Source organism: Haliotis rufescens, unplaced genomic scaffold (genome assembly GCF_023055435.1).
Source record: "Haliotis rufescens isolate VD_foot unplaced genomic scaffold, xgHalRufe1.0.p SCAF_35, whole genome shotgun sequence".
In the NCBI taxonomy this organism is placed as follows: domain Eukaryota; kingdom Metazoa; phylum Mollusca; class Gastropoda; order Lepetellida; family Haliotidae; genus Haliotis; species Haliotis rufescens.
The window spans coordinates 2762002-2784933 of record NW_025964057.1 but is presented as its reverse complement, the minus strand read 5'-3'; the positions used below and the strand labels follow the sequence as shown (position 1 = coordinate 2784933).

The 22932-nt window shown below is 43.8% G+C and overlaps 1 protein-coding gene across 1 annotated transcript in view; it reads right to left on the bottom strand.

Annotated features, from left to right (window-relative positions):
- Window positions 1-21302, bottom strand: part of LOC124134439 (proton channel OtopLc-like) — a 68509-nt gene extending 47207 nt beyond the window's left edge. Inside the window, exons 1-2 of the mRNA XM_046499247.2 lie at window positions 21102-21302; window positions 3107-3150 (exon numbers count right to left, since the gene is read on the bottom strand). The gene's annotated coding sequence lies outside the window, so the exon portion shown is untranslated. The remainder of the gene's footprint in view (window positions 1-3106; window positions 3151-21101) is intronic.
- Between the last annotated feature and the right edge of the window lie 1630 nt (window positions 21303-22932).

The window sequence follows — 22932 nt, the reverse complement described above, 5'->3', positions numbered from 1 at the left end:
GAAACACTGCCACGTCACTTCGCTAAAACTAACCAATCAGCATCGAGAATATATACAAATCACATGTGCAAATGTCGTAACCCTATAACCCTCGATCTGCCCTTTCCCTGCGCCATGACTGTGGAACTTTTACACATATTGTTTGTACTAAGAGTAAAACTATTTTAACGAACTGGTTTCACAGACTTAGTGCAGTCTACGTCTGCCCAAGAGGACACTGTAGGTCAACATGGAGGATATCTGATATCGAAAAAACCTGCAAGATTCAAAGATAGGTTTAAAAGATCTATAGGAGAATGTTGTGCAGTCAAATGGACTACGGTGAAATGAGAATGGTCTACAGTATACTGATGTATAGTGGAATGTTCTACAGTAGAATGGTCTACAGTATACTGATGTATAGTGGAATGTTCTACAGTAGAATGGTCTACAGTATACTGATGTTTAGTGGAATGTTCTACAGTAGCATGGTCTACAGTATACTGATGTTTAGTGGAATGTTCTACAGTAGAATGGTCTACAGTATACTGATGTTTAGTGGAATGTTCTACAGTAGAATGGTCTACAGTATACTGATGTATAGTGGAATGTTCTACAGTAGAATGGTCTACAGTATACTGATGTATAGTGGAATGTTCTACAGTAGAATGGTCTACAGTATACTGATGTTTAGTGGAATGTTCTACAGTAGCATGGTCTACAGTATACTGATGTTTAGTGGAATGTTCTACAGTAGAATGGTCTACAGTATACTGATGTATAGTGGAATGTTCTACAGTAGAATGGTCTACAGTATACTGATGTATAGTGGAATGTTCTACAGTAGCATGGTCTACAGTATACTGATGTTTAGTGGAATGTTCTACAGTAGAATGGTCTACAGTATACTGATGTATAGTGGAATGTTCTACAGTAGAATGGTCTACAGTATACTGATGTATAGTGGAATGTCCACAGTAGAATGGTCAACGGTATATTCATCCACAGTGAAATATGGCATACGAAAGAATGGTCTGAGGTATGATAATGCACTGTGGAATGGTCTGCAGTAGAATGGTCAACGGTATATTCATCCACAGTGAAATATGGCATACGAAAGAATGGTCTGAGGTATGATAATGCACTGTGGAATGGTCTGCAGTAGAATGGTCTACGGTATAATCGTCTACAGTAGAATGACATACGGAAGAATGGCCTGAAGGTAAAGGTACTCGAGAGGATGGTCTGCAGGTAAAGGTACTCGATAGAATGGTCTGCAGGTAAAGGTACTCGAGGGAATGGTCTGCAGGTAAAGGTACTCGAGAGGATGGTCTGCAGATAAAGGTACTCGAGAGAATGGTGTGCAGGTAAAGGAACTCGAGAGAATGTTCTGCAGATAAAGGTACTCGAGAGAATGGTCTGCAGATAAAGGTATTCGAAGGAATGGTCTGCAGATAAAGATACTCGAGAGGATGGTCTGCAGGTATAGGTACTCGAGAGAATGGTCTGCAGGTATAGGTACTCGAGAGGATGGTCTGCAGATAAAGGTACTCGAGAGAATGGTCTGCAGGTAAAGGTACTCCAGAGAATGGTCTGCAGATAAAGGTACTCGAGAGAATGGTCTGCAGGTATAGGTACTCGAGAGAATGGTCTGCAGGTAAAGGTACTCGAGAGGATGGTCTGCAGATAAAGGTACTCGAGAGAATGGAATACCGGTTGAAGGAAACAGTATATGGAACACTGGTCAATATAATTAAACGATCTGTGGTAGAACTATCCTGGATGGAATGGTCTATGGTACAATCATATGTTTTGGAATGGTCTAGAATTGAGTGATATGGGGCTCCCAATAGGGCATCTCTAAATGTAGCAGGGTAACCTAAACTAGCTCTGAAACCCCCCGGCTTTTGCACGATTGTCTTAAATATCTTCCATTCCATGAATGTAATGATTTCTTCTTTATATTGTTATCTAAACAAAATCATGCCTGAATGTGGAATTGGCCATTTTATCTTGGGCTGAATAGGTAATCAGTCTTGTGAAGGAGAGCTGATGAAGCACTCGGTACATCAGCGTGTTTCCCGCGGCTTCAGGACCCGGCTATCTTCGCAGCATGCGCCAATACTCATCACACATATATCAAACAAACTGACGGCAGCGCCATCTAGCGGTAAATATATTTGAACAGCCATAAGAGTATAGTATATCAATAGGAGCCACTTGAGATTAAGTAAATATCTGCTTCGCTGAATACAGTCACTGGATTGAAGATGGTTAAAAAAAAACCCACAAAAAACCTTCTACTTGTACAATTCATAGTTTGCGATAACACGGGTGGAAGCAAGGAGATAAAAAACATTTAGAGTTCATTGATACAGTCTAAACATTTCTGTATACGCTAAAAAATAAGTAATTCCCCAATGGATTCGTGAAGTGCATTGATTAGTCTTTTGGGGCCACGTAACCGGAAGTGGCTAATCTCGACGTTGCCCTGGGAGAAATACCAATCTCATTAAAATCAGATCGTAGTTCTCGCTACCGCTAAACAAAGATCTGAGGACATCCCATTACGGGTCACGTCAGACCGACCTTGCGCGAACTTTGACCGACCAATGGAATGACCAATCAGAAGGCAGCTTTCTCGTGCTTTACGGCTCTAATTTCAAGTTGGCGATTACGTTTCCAAACATATTTTGACAAATTCTCGATTACAAATTTGAAACCTGAACAAAAGAACATTCTGTAATGGCTAATAGATGGTCTAGATTGTATGGATTCAGTCGTTAAACCCGTAACTATCATTCGGAGTTTTCTATTACATGATTAGAAATCACATTCCGACTGTCACTTTCATAATCTGGTAAGCGATGCTCTGATTGGTCGGATGAAAGGTCGTTATGACGTGACCCCTAATGGAATGTCTTCAGATCTTTGTTCAGCGGTAGCGAGAACTGAGGACTGATTTTAATGAGGTTGGAGAAATACGTGAATCTGAAATATTGCCTGTCTGTCAATAAGGTGGACGTGTATTTCAAGATCAACCACGAAACACAATCCGAGTTTGCGGGCGATGTATGATTGTTGTTTCAAGGCTTACACGTAATACAGTCATATTATTGATACATACCGTCATTCCTGGTAGGTCAAGGTCAAGGTCAAATGCTTCCTTATCTGAAACAGTAAGAACATAGGATCAGCTGGTTGGGAAGACGGGGACCATTCAGGGAACGCTGGTAAAGTTTCTTCCTCTGCTTCGAGATAAAAGATAAGAACTTTGAGCAGTTTTATAGCACCAGTTGTCGCTTATCATGTGCAGATGGCGTGTTCGGTTTGACGAAACGGGTCAACGATATGAGAGTAATTTCTCCGAATGTAACATCTTGTAATGAGTTTATTATGTAACCATGTCGGTTTAACTGCAGCAGTTGCCGTTTCCCCATCAGATGAACTAAGTGTAACTGTAAACAGGAATAACATCGACGTTCTTCCAGAAACCAGGGACGCTCGCATAACGGCACAGCCTTCTCCTGCATCAGGGCAATCCGGGATGCTTGAAATAGGGCGTGGGGAAAAATAGGTTATCTTTTCTTGAATAAAAAATTAGTTGTGTCGTATATTCATTTAATGGATTTTTTCACTCAGTGTAACTGATAAGAAAATCTTGCGGTGGTTTAAGTGAAGGGAGAGAAAAATGTAAAGTTACAAATCTAATCTTTGTTCAACAGTAAAATGACGGTTCAAGTCGGTTTAGCAAATTCACAGATTTGTTATTGTTTTGAACACTTTGAATGGTATATTCGTGATGCTTTTCAGTTTCTATCAAATGCCGTGCACATTCTTCTCCTGGCTCGATATACGACACCATCCGTCCCACCTATCACCACAACGGCATGTTTGATGTTGGTAGCCTTGTAAACAGAAAAAGACATAACACAACAAGCCTAGTGAGACACCTGACGCTGCTGTCAAGGCGGTGGAGGTCCGGTATATAACTTCGCGTGTATTTCACCCGTAATGGCATTCTTTAATGGCTACCGCTGCTTCAAGGCCATTGGATGCGTCAGTAATAAATACATAAATACTTATATGTTTTTAAAAGGAGGCTTGGGCACGCGCCCCAGAACCCTTTGACCTTGGTTCGAATCCAAGATTCATATTCATTATGCGTTTTACAGCGGGTAACGTCTAAAACTGGCTTTCCCTCTGGGTTTCCCTCTGGTTTTCCTCCATCATGAATCTGACAAGCCAGGACATAACTGAAATGCTGTTGACAGCGGCGGTAAACCGTATTCAAATATTCACTGACTCAAAGGTGAGGATTACTCGAATATAAGAATGATAAACAAAACGCATGTCGTGTCCATGAGTGGGCGGTAGACAAGGCTGGTGGTTAAAACTTCACGCCATAGATCAGAGTTCGATTACCCCCCACTGGCAAAATAAAGCGTGTGTGTGTGAGTATGTGTGTGTATGTTTGTGTGTGTGCGTGTGGGTATGTGTGTGAGTGTGTATGTGTGTGCGTGTGTATGTGTGTGCGTGTATATGTATGTGTGTTGGGGTGTATGGGTATGCGTGTGTATGTGTGTTTGTGTATGTGTGCGCGTGTGTATGTGTGCGTGTGTATGTGTGTGGGTGTATGTGTGCATGTGTATGTGTGTGTGTTTGTGTGTGTATTTGAGTATGTGTGTATGTGTATGTATGTGTGTCAGAATATGTGTATATGTTTTGGTGTGGTATGTTTTTTTTATGATTGATTTATTGTTGTTTAACGCCGCACTCAGCACTATTCGGCGGTCTGTAAATAATCGAGTCTTGACCAGACAATCCAGTGACTGACATCATCAGCATCGATCCGCGCAACTGGGATACGATGACATGCATCAACCAATTTAGCCAGCCTGGCCACCCGATCCCGTTAGTCGCCTCTTACGACAAGCATAGTCGCTACTTACCACTAGCATGGGTTGCTGAAGACCTATTGTAACCCCGATCTTCAGGGGTCATTTATATTTGTAATGCCTGCTCTTCATCATGTAATTTTGCCGTTGTGCGAAACCCTAGAGCATAGCCAGACAGCTTAGTCGCTTGGAATTGTGGTAACAGCAACAACATTTCTTACAACACAGTAAATCCTAATTCCGCTCTAATGCTTAAAGGGGGCGGTCAGGTAGCCAACTGGTTAAAGCGTTCGCTCGTCACGCCGAAGATCCGGGTTCGATTCCCGACATTGGTACAATGTGTGAAGCCCATTTCTGGTGTCCCCCGCCGTGATATTGCTGGAATATTGCTAAAAGCGGCATTAAACCATACTCACTCACTCACTCACTAATGCTTTAAGCATAAGAGATAAAATCCCGATTGATACAATTATGTATGCCGTTGTCAGCGTAATGGGGGTCTTAGTCAGTACCTCAGAAGATGGATATTTACAGATTACTGTTATTGCCGTAAGTGGTTTATCACAAACCTGTCCATGTATGGTAATATCATGTATATAACCCGAAATGACCTCGTCTATGGAGATTTATAAGTACTAGAAATAGCACAGGGGTTAATCGAGAAGAGCTGGTGCTATACCCTGGAGTGGACGAGAGGTTATCTGAAGACTGGAACGACTTGATTCTACGCCAAAGCGAAACAGGAACCACAGTTCATTATCTACACCGCGTGCACCTATGACGTCACAGAGAACAGGGCGGCCATTGTTCCTGGTCAGAGATGGAGATACAGAAGGGTCAGATATTGACACAGTTCTTGCTCCGACATACCTCATCTGGTCCCAGAGTACACATGATCGGCCTGCCAGAGATGCAGTGCTATCAGAAGCCACTCGTCCAGCACATTTAGATGCTATGATGTCTTGCTGTTCATTCAAGGGTTAGCGTAGACGCGAGTTATCTCCCTTATCGGGAAACTCGTCATGACATCTTCATCGCTTCCGGTCCTAACATCAAGCCCGTAGTGTCGGCTTTGATCTGCACGTGGTCATAGTGAGTATGTAGGTGATATAACAGTGATATACACGTCAGTGATCTACATATAACACTTACATGAAATAAACAACTGATATACTATCTAATGCAGAGTCCAGAACGAATATTTAATTTAGATACCTGCTTTAATCATATATTCGAAAATGCAACGTACGTGGTATATACCAATATAAATCAGCTCTCAAACTACTACTCACTACTACTACTACTACTACATCTACTACTACTACTACTACTACATCTACTACTATTACTACTACCACCACCACCACCACTACTACTACTATTACTACTACTTCTACTATTACTACTACTACTACTACTACTACTACTACTACTACTACTACTACCACTACAATTACCCCTACCACTACCACTACTACCACCACAACCACTACTACCACTACAATTACCCCTACCACTACCACTACTACCACCACAACCACTACTACCACTACCACTACTGCTACTACCCTTGGTATACTCGTATATCAAAGCCATGTACCTCGGCTATACACTTGATATACTCGTTCATATAGGGAACACGGTGTATTATGATATAGTCATACCCTACAAGTTTTCACAATAGGAGAAACAAATGTACTCCTCTTCTTAGAGAATCCTTCCATTAAAATAATGGATACTGAAATTTATCCTGAGGCCTGGAACATCGGAATACCAGTTCACAAAAGTGGTTCTACGCTTGAGCCAAACAGTTCTAGGGGAGTATGTCTTCTTTACGTCGCCACAGGATAGTTTTTTACAACTGTACTGGAAAAAGCGACTTGGAACATGGATGGATGTAAATGAGCTGATACTTGAATTTCAAGCAGGTTTTCTCTCCTGGGTGAGCTAGAATGGATAACGTATTTACATTGCAGGCCATGTGAAACAAGTATCTGTCGAAGTCTACAGGTTGTTTAACGTCACGTCCAAGATTAATGCAATTATAAAGCGACGTGCATGCACGTGTGTGTGTGGCTGCTTGTATTAATGGCGATTTTATAGTGCCAGCCCACGGAGTTACTATGCTGCAGTTTAACATGGATACCCCACTCAGACACAGTATACTGACTCCATGCCAACCAGTCCTTGATTTATCCCCTTAATGCCGAGCGCCAGACAGGGTAACAACAAGTACCATCTTTTAACGTCTTTTGGTATGTCGCGGCCGGGGATCGAACCCTGGACCTTCAGCTGTCCGGGCGGACGCTCTACCTCTAGACCACGGACTACGTTAACAGAGAAGAATGGTTGCCATGAAAAATGTTCAACGTTGCATCCAGCATGCATTCATCAGTCAAGTGTGAAGGCTAATAATGGATAAGTTTAAACAAACTGTGGTGTACGACAAGGATGCATTTTAATTCCTCTTATATTTATATCCTTTATGAAGAGGGTTGGCTTTAACTTGCAATAGTCAGTGTTCCCTTCATCTCGAGCAACATTCCTGCAGCTCCAGGCTTGGCCTTAGTGTCGACATTTCCCAACTCTTGAGGTACAGTAGAGCATGTTCTTTCCCCTAAGATTTCAAAGAGCGTCCTACAACTCTTGCTGAGAAGTTGTTTGATCACGGTTTCAAAAAGCCTTCAAAAAGTTTTATGGTAGACATGTTGAGCACATTTCGAAGTTTGACGAATCTCTGACAATAATGGTGTCCGATGCAAATTCCCTACATTGACTTGTACCATATGTTCCAGTGGTTTTTTTCAGGTGAATAATTGACTTGCCTTTACGTGTGTTTGTGACAAGTGCTACCGAAGGGGCAGGATACGCCACCGTTTTGCGAACACCTGGTACCATCACTATTTCATAGTGTTTCATTAACACATGCTGATGATATAGTCGGAATCGTACAGTCGATGTTTCTTATGAATATAGAAAGTGTTTTGTTGCTTTTGTTTTCATAAGATATCGTTGATGCAGAATCATATGTATATACGCTGAAACACAAATTGAAACACATGTTCAGTCAAGAATTGCATATGTCTCTTTCCACTTCAAGTTACTTAGCCCATTACAAGCATTATTTCAAACATAATTCTGTACAAACAACTTGAAAGAAAAATCTTTTATATGAGTTGTGTGTAAATTTAGAATAGAATTTTAGAACCTGAAAATCATGTGTTTCGGAAGTTAAGAACTTGTACCCAAGACACTGCTCTGTTTGCATGCAAATTTTGGGATGACCACGAAATAGAAGAGCTACTCCTATCTTAGAGAAAAAACATTTCCCCTGGTTATCAACAGTTGAGCCTAAAAACATGCACTGTATAATTTCGTGTAACATGTTTTCAGTCCTCAGTAATCTAGTAAAGATGGTTTTAATATATCATTATGTACTAATAACATTTCGAAATTACCATGTACATTTATCGTAGTGAGAAATATGTTAGAAATATGAACTACAATAGACTACGTGTATACCGAACATGTTTATAACGAACTGTTTTGGGGCCCCGTCCATTTGCTCCATATGCTGTATATACGCTTATAACGAACTTCGGTTATAGCGAATTAAAATAAAATTAGTGTTCCCTTTGAGTTAACCGTAGTTTATTGTAATTGCAATTGTTTTGCATTGATATAACTGTACTTTATATAAATGCTGTAGTCAAACGGTAAATGAAGATAAATAGTGTATAGTGTTACAAAGCAGGGAGCCTCTGCACTGTGGGAGCATGATAGTACAACTTGGCCAGTTCCTTTTCGTTTGGTTTTTGGTTTGGTTTTTTAACGCCGGACTCAGCAATAGTCCAGCCATATGACGGCGGTCTGTAAATAACCGAGTCTGGATCAGACAATCCAGTGATTGACATCATGAGCATCGATCCACGTAATTGGGATTCAATGACATGCATCAACCAAGTCAACCAAGTCAGGGAGCCTGACCATCCGATCCCGTTAGTCGCCTCTTACGACAAGCATAGTCGCCTCTTACGACAAGCATAGTCGCCTCTTACGACAAGTACCTGAATCCTAGACAAGGGGATACGCTACATGGAGGTCTTAAACGTAGCCCACTTTGGTGTAACCCACGGGTGCTGACAAAACTAAGGACCTGCCCTTTAAAAGTGGTAATGGAGACATTGGGTCATGTGATATCACCTCTTTGTGGTCGTACACAACTTCTAAATTGGAGTAGGACAAGATGTTGTCTGGAAATGTTGTAGAAAACGGTTGAAAAAGCGTTGGCTCCGTGCCGAGGTCAACGAGGACGCCTAACGCAGAAGAGTACATTCCTGCCTTTCATCTGCCATTAACAACTGACTAGACAAGTGCCTCATTTACATAAATGCTGAGTGGTAGATATATTTCTCTGATCTGATGATCAATGGGTTGTGGGTAGTGTAATGAAAGTAACACTCAAACAGGCTCTGTACAAACTTGGCTGAGCGGTTACAGCTCTTGGCACCGCCGGACCGCAACATGGTCGAATCCCTCATGATGACCGTACATTCAACGAGTGTCACTACATAACAAACAGGTCAAGACTAGTTAACTGCTGTTATTACAACTCGGATGATTTGGGTAAACTAGTTACATTAGCTCATGTAACTCTTTAACCATCAGTGTGTTTGCTAATGACAAAAAAAATAATTTGACATTGTCGCGATTTTATCAACTATTGAAACCTCGCAATTCATTACCAAATGGACCGCTTCCGTGGTCTAGGGGTAGAGCTTCGTCCCGGAGAGCGGAAGGACCGGGGTTTGATCCCCGGTCGCGTCATACCAAATGACGTCAAAAGATAGACTAAGTACTTGTTGTAACCCTGTCTGGCGCTCGGCATTATATTGAGGGGCTAAAACAAGGACTGGTCGGCTCGATGTCCTTATACTGTGTCTGAGTGGGGTATTCATGTTAAACTGAGGCATGGTATCGTTGTGGGCTAGCACTATAAAATCGGCATTAGTCCGGACTAGTACAAGCAGCCACACACACACACACAAACACACGTCGCTATGTAAGTGCAATAATCTTGAACGGAAAGTTAAACCCCATTTCACCTCACCTCATGATTAACTGTGATAAGTATTCCACCAGTCAGTGGCCTACACAATGAACCGATCTGAGCCTTTAGAAGTAACGCTTGTGAAACATTGTTACGCGTGCCCAATCGCTGTGAATGAGTAGTGTTTTACGCCGCGTTCAGCAACAGTTCACCAATTTCACACACTGCACCCATACAGGGAATCAAAACCGGGTCTTTCGCTTAAGACACCTCGCCACCCGGTGTTGTGAGGATGTCGTAGGCCGGATGTGAAACATGTCCCACTGGTCAGTATCAATAACTCCCGGTATCTCTGTCCCTTCCGTTCAACAACGCTTGTCTAATTACTGACCCTTGTAACGAATGAAGAATTTCGTTAAATTTGGAATTTTAAGAATGAGTGGCGGGATACTATTGCTAAAACAATCGATATTCACAAAACTGCTCCGCTTAAAAGTATAGCTGACAACGGAGGCCAGTTATCTTGGTAAACAATAGAAACGGCCCTCACAGACTGCACTGGGCAGAGTAGCCTTGCTCCAAGGCTGTACTGAATGGTATGTCCATTGGTGTATAGTAACTCCATCCTAATAATCGGCAAGTCTAGATAAGCGGACATTCTTTTTACCGCAAACTACGTTTATAACGAACTCAGAGGGACCACTGATTTTATTTCGATATAACCGACGTTCGTTATGCGCATATATACAGCAAATGGACGGAACCAAAAACAGTTCGTTTAATCCGTCAGTTCGTTATACACGTAGTTTAATGTATTTAGACAATCAAGACATTAAACTGATAATTATTGCCTTAGAAACTTGTGCAACTTATAACATCTCATCGTGAATAGAGAAGAGGAACCGATAAACACGTAATTTCTATTCCTGTTATGCAAAAAAATGATTGCCTTGACTTTGTTTCTGCCACAACAGCTGCAGATGCGGGATGAGGGATAGTATATGGCGACAGTTGGATATATAAGATGCAGAGGATTTTTTTCTGAACCAGAGTTGTTTAGATTCTCGGTCATATTTACTCTAGCAACATACACTCGCGCGGAATATATTTTCACCATCCAGCTGACGCGTATATTTGCATTAGAGTAAAGTAGGTTTAAAGGCCTAGCTTCTCCTTCCATCTGACTAGACCGGCTTCCATACATAAATAGCTGACTCTGCTGTTAATCGGCGGTAAATTAGGAAACGTGTCAGTACGGGTAACACTTTCTTAATCACGCTGCTGAAGCGTAAGTTGTTGTATCACAAGCAGTACACACGCTGTCGACATAAACTGCCTCCAGATGACTTCCTAACAAACAGTAGTCACGTGGGAGATAGTATGGCGATCATTAAACAAGTCGGCGACTTCTTCAAAGAGAATGATGATTTTTCAGCAGATAAAAACTGACCGCTGGTATGGATGGCCTTTGATATGACCCACCACAGCGCAACGTTTGAGACCTAAGAACCGCTACTGATGGGGGTGGACGTGGGGGGTGGGATGCTGACGGTGATGGAAAGCCGTAACTCGGTGCAACAGACGGTCTCTGTCAGCACGTTAGGACTATGGAGGAACGCTATGGGGAAATCAGGTATCGGGTGGGTCCATATATATTTCTGGACTACAAGCTACATTAACATTTAATCTCTGAAATGAAAATCGTCAAGATAGTTTGTTACTTTTCTTACATAATATATAACAGGAAGGGGACGAGAAAATCGTTAAAGAATTGCAGACTTGGAGTTTCGGATATTTTTGTTTCAACGTCTAGATGAGCGACGGTCAGTTACTGGCCACTATGCAATGGACCCTTGTCCTTGACCATTATTTGGACACTACGTTGAATCTTGCATACAACTCATGACTTTGACACAAATGGTAGACAGATAAGACACGACCAAGACCTCTGTAGTACAAAGCCAACGAATCTTACTCAGGAACATTGCGCCAAAACACAACCACAAAACTGTGATCAAAACCTGATGAAGAAGATGTGGTAGCCTTGCTCTAAGGCTATACTGGAAGATAAATCCATGGATGTGTAAGAATTCTATCCTCCAAATAGGCAAGTCCAGTTATGTGGACAGAACTCCAGTCTCTTATAGGGACAACTTGTTCTCAGTATTTACATAATTTAGAAATTATTATTTCAATTATTGCCTTATCGACTTGTGTCAGCCTAACGATGTGGCTGTGGACGACAATCACATCCTCGATAAAATTCCAGAACTTGTTGATATGGAAGACGTTAACGTATGCAACAGGTTGTTTAGTTAACATTTCAGGAAATTGTAGTTCTAGTGAGACAGGATGTATGTAGAACTATCTCGTGATAGCGGCCCCATGGGGCTAGGTTTATATATTTACCAAACCAGGCGAACTTTGAGATGACCCCTGCAATCAGTGCTTCAGATGCAGCTATGATCAAACCTACAGGAATATATAGGAGCCCCCTAGCGGCCATATCACTGACTGACATCCGGGTGATTTATGGTAAGTGTAGCCGTCTTGGCCATATCAAATATCAATCTGGATATGTAATCAATCTTGCACATTTATGGTGTTTAGGACATTGAATTTGCAATGACAGCGTGTGAGACTGGGATACGAGATGTAGTCTCCACCGTTAAATAATGATGATTACAGACAGAGGGTCATTAATACGCCGTGTTCTGGAGAACGGTGCTACTGCCTGTCAATGTATTCCTTGCAATACGACCGTTACTGTGACAACAGAAGTATCACCAGTGGTTTGACAGTGTCAGACTTGGGAGTGAGTGAGTGAGTGAGTCTGTGGGTAGGTTGAGTAGATGAGTGAGTTGATGAGTTAGTGAGTGAGTGTGTCTGTGGGTAGGTTGAGTAGATGAGTGAGTTGATGAGTTAGTGAGTGAGTGAGTGAGTGGTTTCTTGGATAGTTAGGTGTTTAAGTGTCTGAATTGAATATGGTGAGGTAAGGTAAACAGGCATTAACGTCGTGTTAACAGGTTATTGCACTTATTTAGTGCCTATATATTGTACCCATGTGGGGGAATGGAACCCAGGTCTTCGGCGGGACGGGCGAACGCTTTACCCACTAGGCTACCCCACCTCCGCGAGTGAGTGAGTGAACATGGTTAATATTACTTTTAGCAGAGGTTGCCACCACATCCACCATATCCAAGGGATATAAACGCTTGGATAAATGTACCGCATGGATGTAATCAAATGCACTGATCGCATCCCACCAACCGTTACGTTGTGATACACAAGCGATTTAAAGTGTACACAAAACCCATTCTATAACTCAGTGTATTTTAAACTTAACGTACCACCCTAATGTATTTTCAGCCTTAAAAGTATTTCGTGTGTTATCTAGTGTGATTTTATGTCAGAAATTATTTCTGGGCGTTATTCGGGGACTTCCTGAAGCGAATACCGCGAATTTGTTTACTCTTTAATTATTCCACAACCGTCAGTTACATCAGCACGTGCTGCACGTGCAGCGCCTGCCAGGAAAGCACATGCAAGCTATCCACGATTTGCCGCATGCAGTCATTAACTTTCCAAAACACTTTTGATATTTTCGAGCGTCTGATATCAGTAGCTATTCAATATGCACCAGCCATGCTGCGTGACTTGAACACAGTAATACGGAGGCATCAAGCACGGTCCTGGAGCGATACCTCCTTCTGATAAGAAGACTCGGCGTTCGACCGGACTTTTTATTAGGCCTTATGCATTTCTATTAAGAAAAAAACGCTTTATATGTTTCTAAACTGTTTACGTCTGTTTGGAAGCACCCCAAAAGCAATTAGTTTCGTGCAGAACACGAGATTAGTGAGAAGATTACTCGGAGACATAGACAAGATGGTTGTCGTGATGTTTTGATGTAGAAAGTTCCCAGTAAATCGGCACTTCATAAACATGTGATAATGTTGTCATGAACTGTACTTTTGAACTAACCCGAAAATCCCCAGTGTCAATTAAACAAAGATTGGGTTGTCAATAATTTAGTGCTACTCGCTGTTAAGTCTTCCCTAGATGCCAGAAGGTGGGTTATCTTTGAAGTAATTTGTAGATGCCAAAAGTGTCCGTCGTTGACAAAGAGTAGCTCTAAACTCGTAGCAGTGGCTTGTAATGCGCTTGGCCAGGTCATGAAGTGTGACGTTGTGACGTTGTGAATGCCCACCTCAGCAGACAAATATGGCACATGCAAGTTTTGGGAGATATGTCGAAAAATACAGAACATGTTGATTTTCAGGGATTAAACCTTGGTATGTGTCCGTCATCATATATGTCAGAGGCCTTTCAGTGAGTGAGTGAGTGAGTGAGTTGGGTTTAACGCCGCTTTTAACAGTATTACAGTTCTATCACGGTGTGTCAGCTTAATGTGGGAGGAAAGCCCGAAGTGATGCAGGTCTCAGACCTTTACCACTTCGGTGAAACCCACGAGCACGGGTATGGTGCTGACAAACCTAGAAACATAATCGGGGCGAACCGGGATTCGAACCCACAATCATAGGTTTCTGGCGTGCCCAAGGGACGCAACTCTGCACAGCGAATCGCGGCGCCTTAGACGACTGGGCCACCCGTGCCCCCTCAGAGGCCTGTCAGGGTGTCAGGTACGTAGGTACAATAAAAGCGACAAAACCATTTCGATTATCATAAGAAATCTGTGTTAGAGGAGATTCGTTGTAGGAGTCCGACTATAGCATAAGCAACCAACATCACCCCCGTAAACGAGCTATGTTCCTTGTTTGTTTGTTTGTTTGTTGTTTGTTAGCGCACAGCAATATTCCAGCTACATGACGGCGGTCGGTAAATAATCGAGTCTGGACCAGACAATCCAGTGACTGACATCATGAGCATATATTTACTCAGTTCGGATGCGATGACACACAATTAACGAGTCAGCGAGCCTGACCACCGGATCCCGTTAGCCGCCTCTTACGACAAGCATGGGATGCTGAAGACTAATTCCAGCTGCAGATCTTCTGGGGTGCTGATGTGGTTGAGAACATGAGAATGTATCACCAGTATTCACGTGATCTTGTTTTAGGTTTCCGTGCATGTATACGCACTGAGTGGGGATTATGAAACTAAACACATCCTTAATTCCGTGTCCAAGACGATATGCTAATTTATGTAAGCACGTGTGTATATTTGTAACTCAATCTATAAAACCAATGAAATCTGATACAGTGCGATATCGGTGTCTCGTGCCGTTCTTCAATCTTTATATGCCTAGATAGGACGAGGGGAAGGTAGTGATGAACGTTCCCTCGATATCCATTTCAGCACGAGATAGTCAGAAATACATGGATCACACAGACTGGCTAGATAACCATGTGACCTTGCTAGCCAGAGATCCATCTATCCATCCATCTATCTAGCTATCTATCTATCTGTCTGTCTGTCTGTCTACTCAACCACCCACCCACCCATTTATCTATCCATCCATCATCCATCTATCTAGCTATCTGTCTGTCTGTCTACTCAACCACCCACCCACCAATTTATCTATCCACCCATCATCCATCTATCTAGCTATCTATCTGTCTGTCTGTCTGTCTGTCTACTCAACCACGCACCCATCCATTAATCTATCCACCCATCATCCATCTATCTATCTGTCTGTCTGTCTGTCTGTCTACTCAACCACCCACCCACCCATTTATCTATCCATCCATCATCCGTCTATGTAGCTATTTATGAATCCATCTGTGTATCGTAGATGAAATTCATGCTCATATTGTACAGAAACTCGGGACTCGAGAAACTGTACTGGTTGTTTTGACTAAACGTGTTGGCTTTCAGGTCCTCTGTTTTTGTTATTATTGTAACAATGCGTGTTTCACAGCCCGCGTGCGAGAATAGCACACAGAGCGTGGTGCCAACTGTTCCTCAGGTTCCTCTGTTGTACCGAGTAGACACCTCTATAGCAGCAACCCACTGTTGTGTCAACACATTCTTCTCGACTTGCTAAACTCAAACATCACCGCTCCCCTGATTGCTTCTTTCTCCCTTTCTCACCCCTTGCCTTCTTTCTTGCACCCCCCCCCCCCCCCCAAGCCCCCGTTTCAACCCCCCGTAGTCCTCCTCCACTCCCACAGCCCTCCCCCTTCCAACGATAGCCCTTTTTCTTCCACCCCTCCCCTAACCGACCTTCACAAAAGTCTCGTGTTACCATTGGATTGGAACCGTGAGTCAGATGTTCACACAGTTGGCGATTTAGCGTTATTAATACACTCATAGATTCCCGTCAAGCATCTTGCTCTATTTGCAATCAATCCCTATGTGGTAGTTTCACGCGAATATATTTGCAAGCGAATGGGACAAGCATGCGCTGTTAATATATTGAAAGTGTGTTAACGTGTTGTGTACATGTAGTTTATCAATGAAATAGATAGATAAAGTGCATTTTAAAACACATTGAATTACAGCTCTACGCTATGGCTGCACTTGATTCGTAGATCGGGGAGCGGCCGGTCTTAGTGAGTGAGTGAGTTTGATTTTACGCCGCTTTTAGCAATATTCCAGCAATATCATGGCGGGGGACACCATAAATGGGCTTCACACATTGTACCCATGTCGGGAATCGAACCCGGGTCTTCGGCGTGACGAGCGAACGCTTTAACCACTAGGCTACCCGACCGCCCCTCGGCCGGTCTTAAATAGTCACATGACACAATAATAGGTCTTAGGTGTCTCCACACAGCATATAGTTGCATTTGATTGCAACAGTTACTCGATTGCGTTTCAAAACACGCGTATTGTCTTTTCAACAGCCTTGATACAGGCGCCGTATTGATGTCTTGCATCAAGTCTCTGTTGTTCACATGTTCATCATTTCCTATAAAATGTGAGATGATGACAACAGAGTGTACTGCAGCTGACTCAGAATCTCCAACGCACCTTAGGATGACCTTGGCGTGACCTTGTTGCACGGACAGGTATGTGAGTCAGGCAGGTAAGGTTAATTACAACACCTGCGGTTGGCGTCAGGTGAGACAGTCAGAGGCGTGATGACTACATGGGCGGGAAGTACCTACAACTGTTGAGCTATAGCTAGTAATTGCCTCCAACGGGTAAAGACAATGCAGGAAATTGGTGCTAATAGAACTGTTAATCTGTGGAATCTGTGCAGAATTCCAGAAAAATTATCAGCTACAGCATCGGCCGGTGCGTTACCAAGCGTGGCATTGGAAGATCATGTTGCAAGGAATGTGTTCCTGGCCAATTTAGCAGATCTAGTTCAATGAGTTCTATCAACCACCGCACGGAATGTTTAATATAAGAGCCCTTATTCTAGGTAGGTCAAAACTTATACATCACCATCACAGACCTACATCACCACCACAGACTTCCATCACAGACCTAAACCACCATCACAGACCTACACCTACATCACAGACCTCCAACACAGACCTCCACCTCCATCACAGAACTCCACCTCCATCACAGAACTACATCACCATCACAGACCTATATCACCATCACAGAACTACATCACCATTACAGACCTCTATTTCTATCACAGACCTACGTCGCCATCACAGACCTACGTCGCCATCACAGAACTACATCCCCATCACAGACCTACATCACAATCACAGACGTACATAACCATCACAGACCTCCATCACCATCACAGACCTACAACGCCATCACAGACCTACACTACCATCACAGACCTACATCTCCATCACAGAACTACATCTCTATCACATAACTACAACACCATTACAGACCTCTATTTCCATCATAGACCTACGTCGCCATCCCAGACCTACATCACCATCACATACCTACAGCACCATCACAGACCTACATCACCATCACATACCTACATCTCCATCACAGACCTCCATCTCTATCACAGACCTCCATCTCTATCACAGACCTCCATCTCTATCACAGACCTCCATCTCCATCACAGACCTCCATCTCTATCAAAGACCTCCATCTCCATCACAGACCTACATCACCATCACATACCTACATCTCCATCACATACCTACATCTCCATCACATACCTACATCACCATCACAGACCTACAACACTATCACAGAACTACATCCCCATCACAGACCTACACCACCATCACAGACCAAAATCTCCATCACAGACCTACACTACCATCATAGACCAAAATCTCCATCACAGACTTACATCTCTATCACAGACCTCAATCAGAGACCTGAACCTCCATCACAGACCTCCATCTGTATCAAAGACCTCCATCTCCATCACAGACATCCATCTCTATCACAGACCTACATCACCATTACAGACCTACACTACCATCATAGACCAAAATCTCCATCACAGACTTACATCTCTATCACAGACCTCCATCACAGACCTCCATCTCCATCACAGACATCCATCTCTATCACAGACCTCCATCTCCATCACAGACCTCCATCACCATCACAGACCTACATCTCCGTCACAAAACTACACCACCATCACATACCTCTATCTCTATCACAGACCTACATCACCATCACATACCTACAACACTATCACAGAACTACATCCTCATCACAGACCTACATCACCATCACAGACCCACATCACCATCACCGACCTCCATCGCCATCACATACGTACACCACCACCACCACAGGCCTACATCTCCATCACAGACCTACATCATAGACGTACACCACCACCACCACAGGCCTACATCTCCATCACAGACCTACATCACCATCACCGACCTCCATCTCCATCACAGACGTACACCACCACCACCACAGGCCTACATCTCCATCACAGACCTACATCACCATCACAGACCTACATCATAGACGTTCACCACCACCACCACAGGCCTACATCTCCATCACAGACCTACATCTCCATCACAGACCTACATCACCATCACAGAACTACATCACAGACGTACACCACCACCACCACAGGCTTACATCTCCATCACAGACCTACATCACCATCACAGACCTACATCACAGACGTACACCACCACCACCACAGACCTACATCTCCATCACAGGCCTACATCACCACCACAGACCTACATCTCCATCACAGGCCTACATCACCATCACAGACCTACATCACAGACGTACACCACCACCACCACAGGCCTACATCTCCATCACAGACCTACATCACCATCACAGAACTACATCACAGACGTACACCACCACCACCACAGACCTACATCTCCATCACAGGCCTACATCACCATCACAGACCTACATCACAGACGTACACCACCACCACCACAGGCCTACATCTCCATCACAGGCCTACATCACCAACACAGAACTACACCACCACCACCACAGACCTACATCTCCATCACAGACCTACATCACCAACACAGACCTACATCACAGACGTTCACCACCACCACAGGCCTACATCTCCATCACAGACCTACATCACAGACGTTCACCACCACCACCACAGGCCTACATCTCCATCACAGGCCTACATCACCAACACAGACCTACATCACAGACGTTCACCACCACCACAGGCCTACATCTCCATCACAGACCTACATCACAGACGTTCACCACCACCACCACAGGCCTACATCTCCATCACAGGCCTACATCTCCATCACAGACCTTAACACCAACACAGACCTACATCACAGACGTACACCACCACCACCACAGGCCTACATCTCCATCACAGACCTTAACACCAACACAGACCTACATCACAGACGTACACCACCACCACCACAGGCCTACATCTCCATCACAGGCCTACATCACCATCACAGGCCTACATCACAGACGTACACCACCACCACCACAGGCTTACATCTCCATCACAGGCCTACATCACCAACACAGACCTACATCACAGACGTTCACCACCACCACAGACCTACATCTCCATCACAGACCTACATCACAGACGTTCACCACCACCACCACAGGCCTACATCTCCATCACAGGCCTACATCACCAACACAGACCTACATCACAGACGTACACCACCACCACCACAGGCCTACATCTCCATCACAGGCCTACATCACCAACACAGACCTACATCACAGACGTTCACCACCACCACAGACCTACATCTCCATCACAGGCCTACATCACAGACGTACACCACCACCACCACAGGCTTACATCTCCATCACAGGCCTACATCACCAACACAGACCTACATCTCCATTACAGACCTACATCACAGACGTTCACCACCACCACCACAGGCCTACATCTCCATTACAGACCTACATCACAGACGTTCACCACCACCACCACAGGCTTACATCTCCATCACAGGCCTACATCACCAACACAGACCTACATCACAGACGTTCACCACCACCACAGACCTACATCTCCATCAGAGACCTCCATCTCCATCACAGAACTACACCACCACCACCACAGACCTACATCTCCATCACAGACCTACATCACCATCACAGACCTACATCACCAACACAGACCTACATCACAGACGTTCACCACCACCACAGACTTAGCCAGACCATTTACTTAAACATAGATGTTCTCGATTTCACGTACATTCCTCAGGTACTACATGTAGGAGGTTATCACTGGGGCTGTTATCGCCCGGCCTGTTATGACCCGACCTGTTATCATCAGCTCGGAGATGGCTACACAAAGCTCTCCCCGCCTGCTAAGCAAGACAGCGGGGTATATTATAGGGACGCTTCGTTCAACTGTTCGTCCTCCCAAAGGCTCAAGAAATATATGATTATAATTTGGCTGGTTCGTATTCATGAACATGACAGTTTGCAGATGAATATATTATGAAATAATATTGACACATACTACTGTGTAGCTGTACATAATTTGAATATTGAAGCTTACAAACACAAAAAAAACACGAAAAAAGGTTTGCAAACAACTGTTCTGCCCATCACAAGACGTGTCTTATTAGGCAACAGCTGTCGGTGTTATCTCAGTGAGAGGAGATGCCATGTTGTCAATGTTTCTTGCATCACAAATTCAGCTCCCCAAAACAGAGCCCCCTCCCCCTTCCCTGACCCCGTCCCTCCGCGGCATCAGGGTCAGCCTGGAGACTGCTCCCTTCCAGACAGCTGCAACAGCACAGCAGCCTTTGCAACTACGACAACATCCCTCCAACCTATTATATACCATAACAGAAACCTACCTGACACAAACCTCCTTGCTGGCGTCTTGTAGGGATATGTGCTTCCGAAACCTGACAAAATGGTTGGTCTTTGTCTGTATGCCGACCAAAATGTTATCAGAGGTCCGGTGTCGGATATCCCTGTAGCGACCTGTAGTCTGGCTGTACGATCTGTAGTCGCTTATAGCTCCACTGGGCTTCACTGACACGGCTGTGATGGCTGTGATGGCTGCAAGGGGTTGTGACTATCAAGCGATGAAGTGTGTGATTGCGGCCAGTACAGATACCCAGTGTTTGGTGGGGATGCTCGTGACAGGGGATGGAGCAGAACCACGATCCGCTCACACTCGCCCCTCTGTGGTCTCCGATAAGAGGGAAACAGTGGCTATATGTCTGTGATGACGGGTTTTCTCATACTGCTGTTCTAATTGCTTGGAAACCTCATCAAGTCATTGCCCGTGCCAGCGTTCTCTCAGTTGGTAATTTGTAGGAGGATTTAGCTTTCACCAGTTCTTATCATTTGTGGCTGAAAGATGTTGTAGACACCTGATTGCTAAACCAGTATGCTTTGAACAGATCCTGTACACCAACGGTTTATAGGAATACCTTTAAGTTGACTTTTCCCCGTATTATAAACCAATTATTTGAGAATCGAAAAACGGTGCGAATAGTTTATCTAAAGCTTATCTAAAGCTGAGATAACAGGTAGTCAGTGTATTTTAGCTTAGCTAGCCTCGGCGAAGTAGCCAATTAGGTAACTGTTCGCTTTACAAGCCGGTCATTGGTTCGACTCCACTAATTGATACAATGTGCCTGTTCCTGGCGTCCCCCATGGTGATATGACTGGAGTATTGCTTAAAGCTGCACACACACCCTTCCTGGACTCTTAGTCTCTGAAAAAATATATTTTTGATAGAAACAAACAACTTTATTTAAACTGAAAAGGAGCACCAGCGACGTGAAAATGTCGTGACCTGCTTCCTTTAGGGCTATAGCATTGCAGTGATGGCTGGGCGAAAGGGAAAAAAAAATGGTTCAGAGACTGTGAGACAGACTAACCAGATTCCTTTGTCTCTGTTGTAACGGACTCTGCCGGCCATCCTTCTGCATATCCTGTCTGGCCTCTGAAATTAATATATCTCTAAAAATATTGTTGAATTATAGTTATAAAATATAATCAAAAAGAGCCAAGAGACTTTCTTTATTTTTTATACTACAGTAATCTAGACTTGCCAAATATGATAGACTTCCATAGGCTTTATTGGATATATTTGTTTCAGGGTCTGTATGACAGACTGGGCTATCCTCATATACAACAGCTGCCATTACGACTCCGTGAAACACACGTGAGGCAGTAGCACATAAACGTTGCCGTTCACGTTGATGTGTTTACTGCTTCTTCCCAGTATGCGTGAGTGAGTTTTATGCCGCCTTTAGCACTATTCCAGCAATATGATGGCGGGGGATTCACAGTATGCCTGAGGAGGAAAACAATATCTGTCATGTTGCCTTTAAGACACGCCGGCGCCAAGGAAGAAATACACACAAGCTTCGAAACAAAGCCTTGCATATGTTGTTTTCAATTTTATATAAGAAATGTCAACAGATACACCCAAACTGTATCCTACAGAGGGGCGGTGGGGTGGCCTAGTGGTTCACGCTGAGGGCCCGGTTTCGAGTCCCTACATGGGTACAATGTGTAAAGCCCATTTCTGGTGTCCCCCGCCGTGATATTGCTGGAATATTGCATAAAACCATACCCACTCACTTACTTATATCTGCAGAGTGTCGTGTCCTGCTCACATGATCAATGTGTGTGACACATTATACATGTGATTTGGTTGATCATATT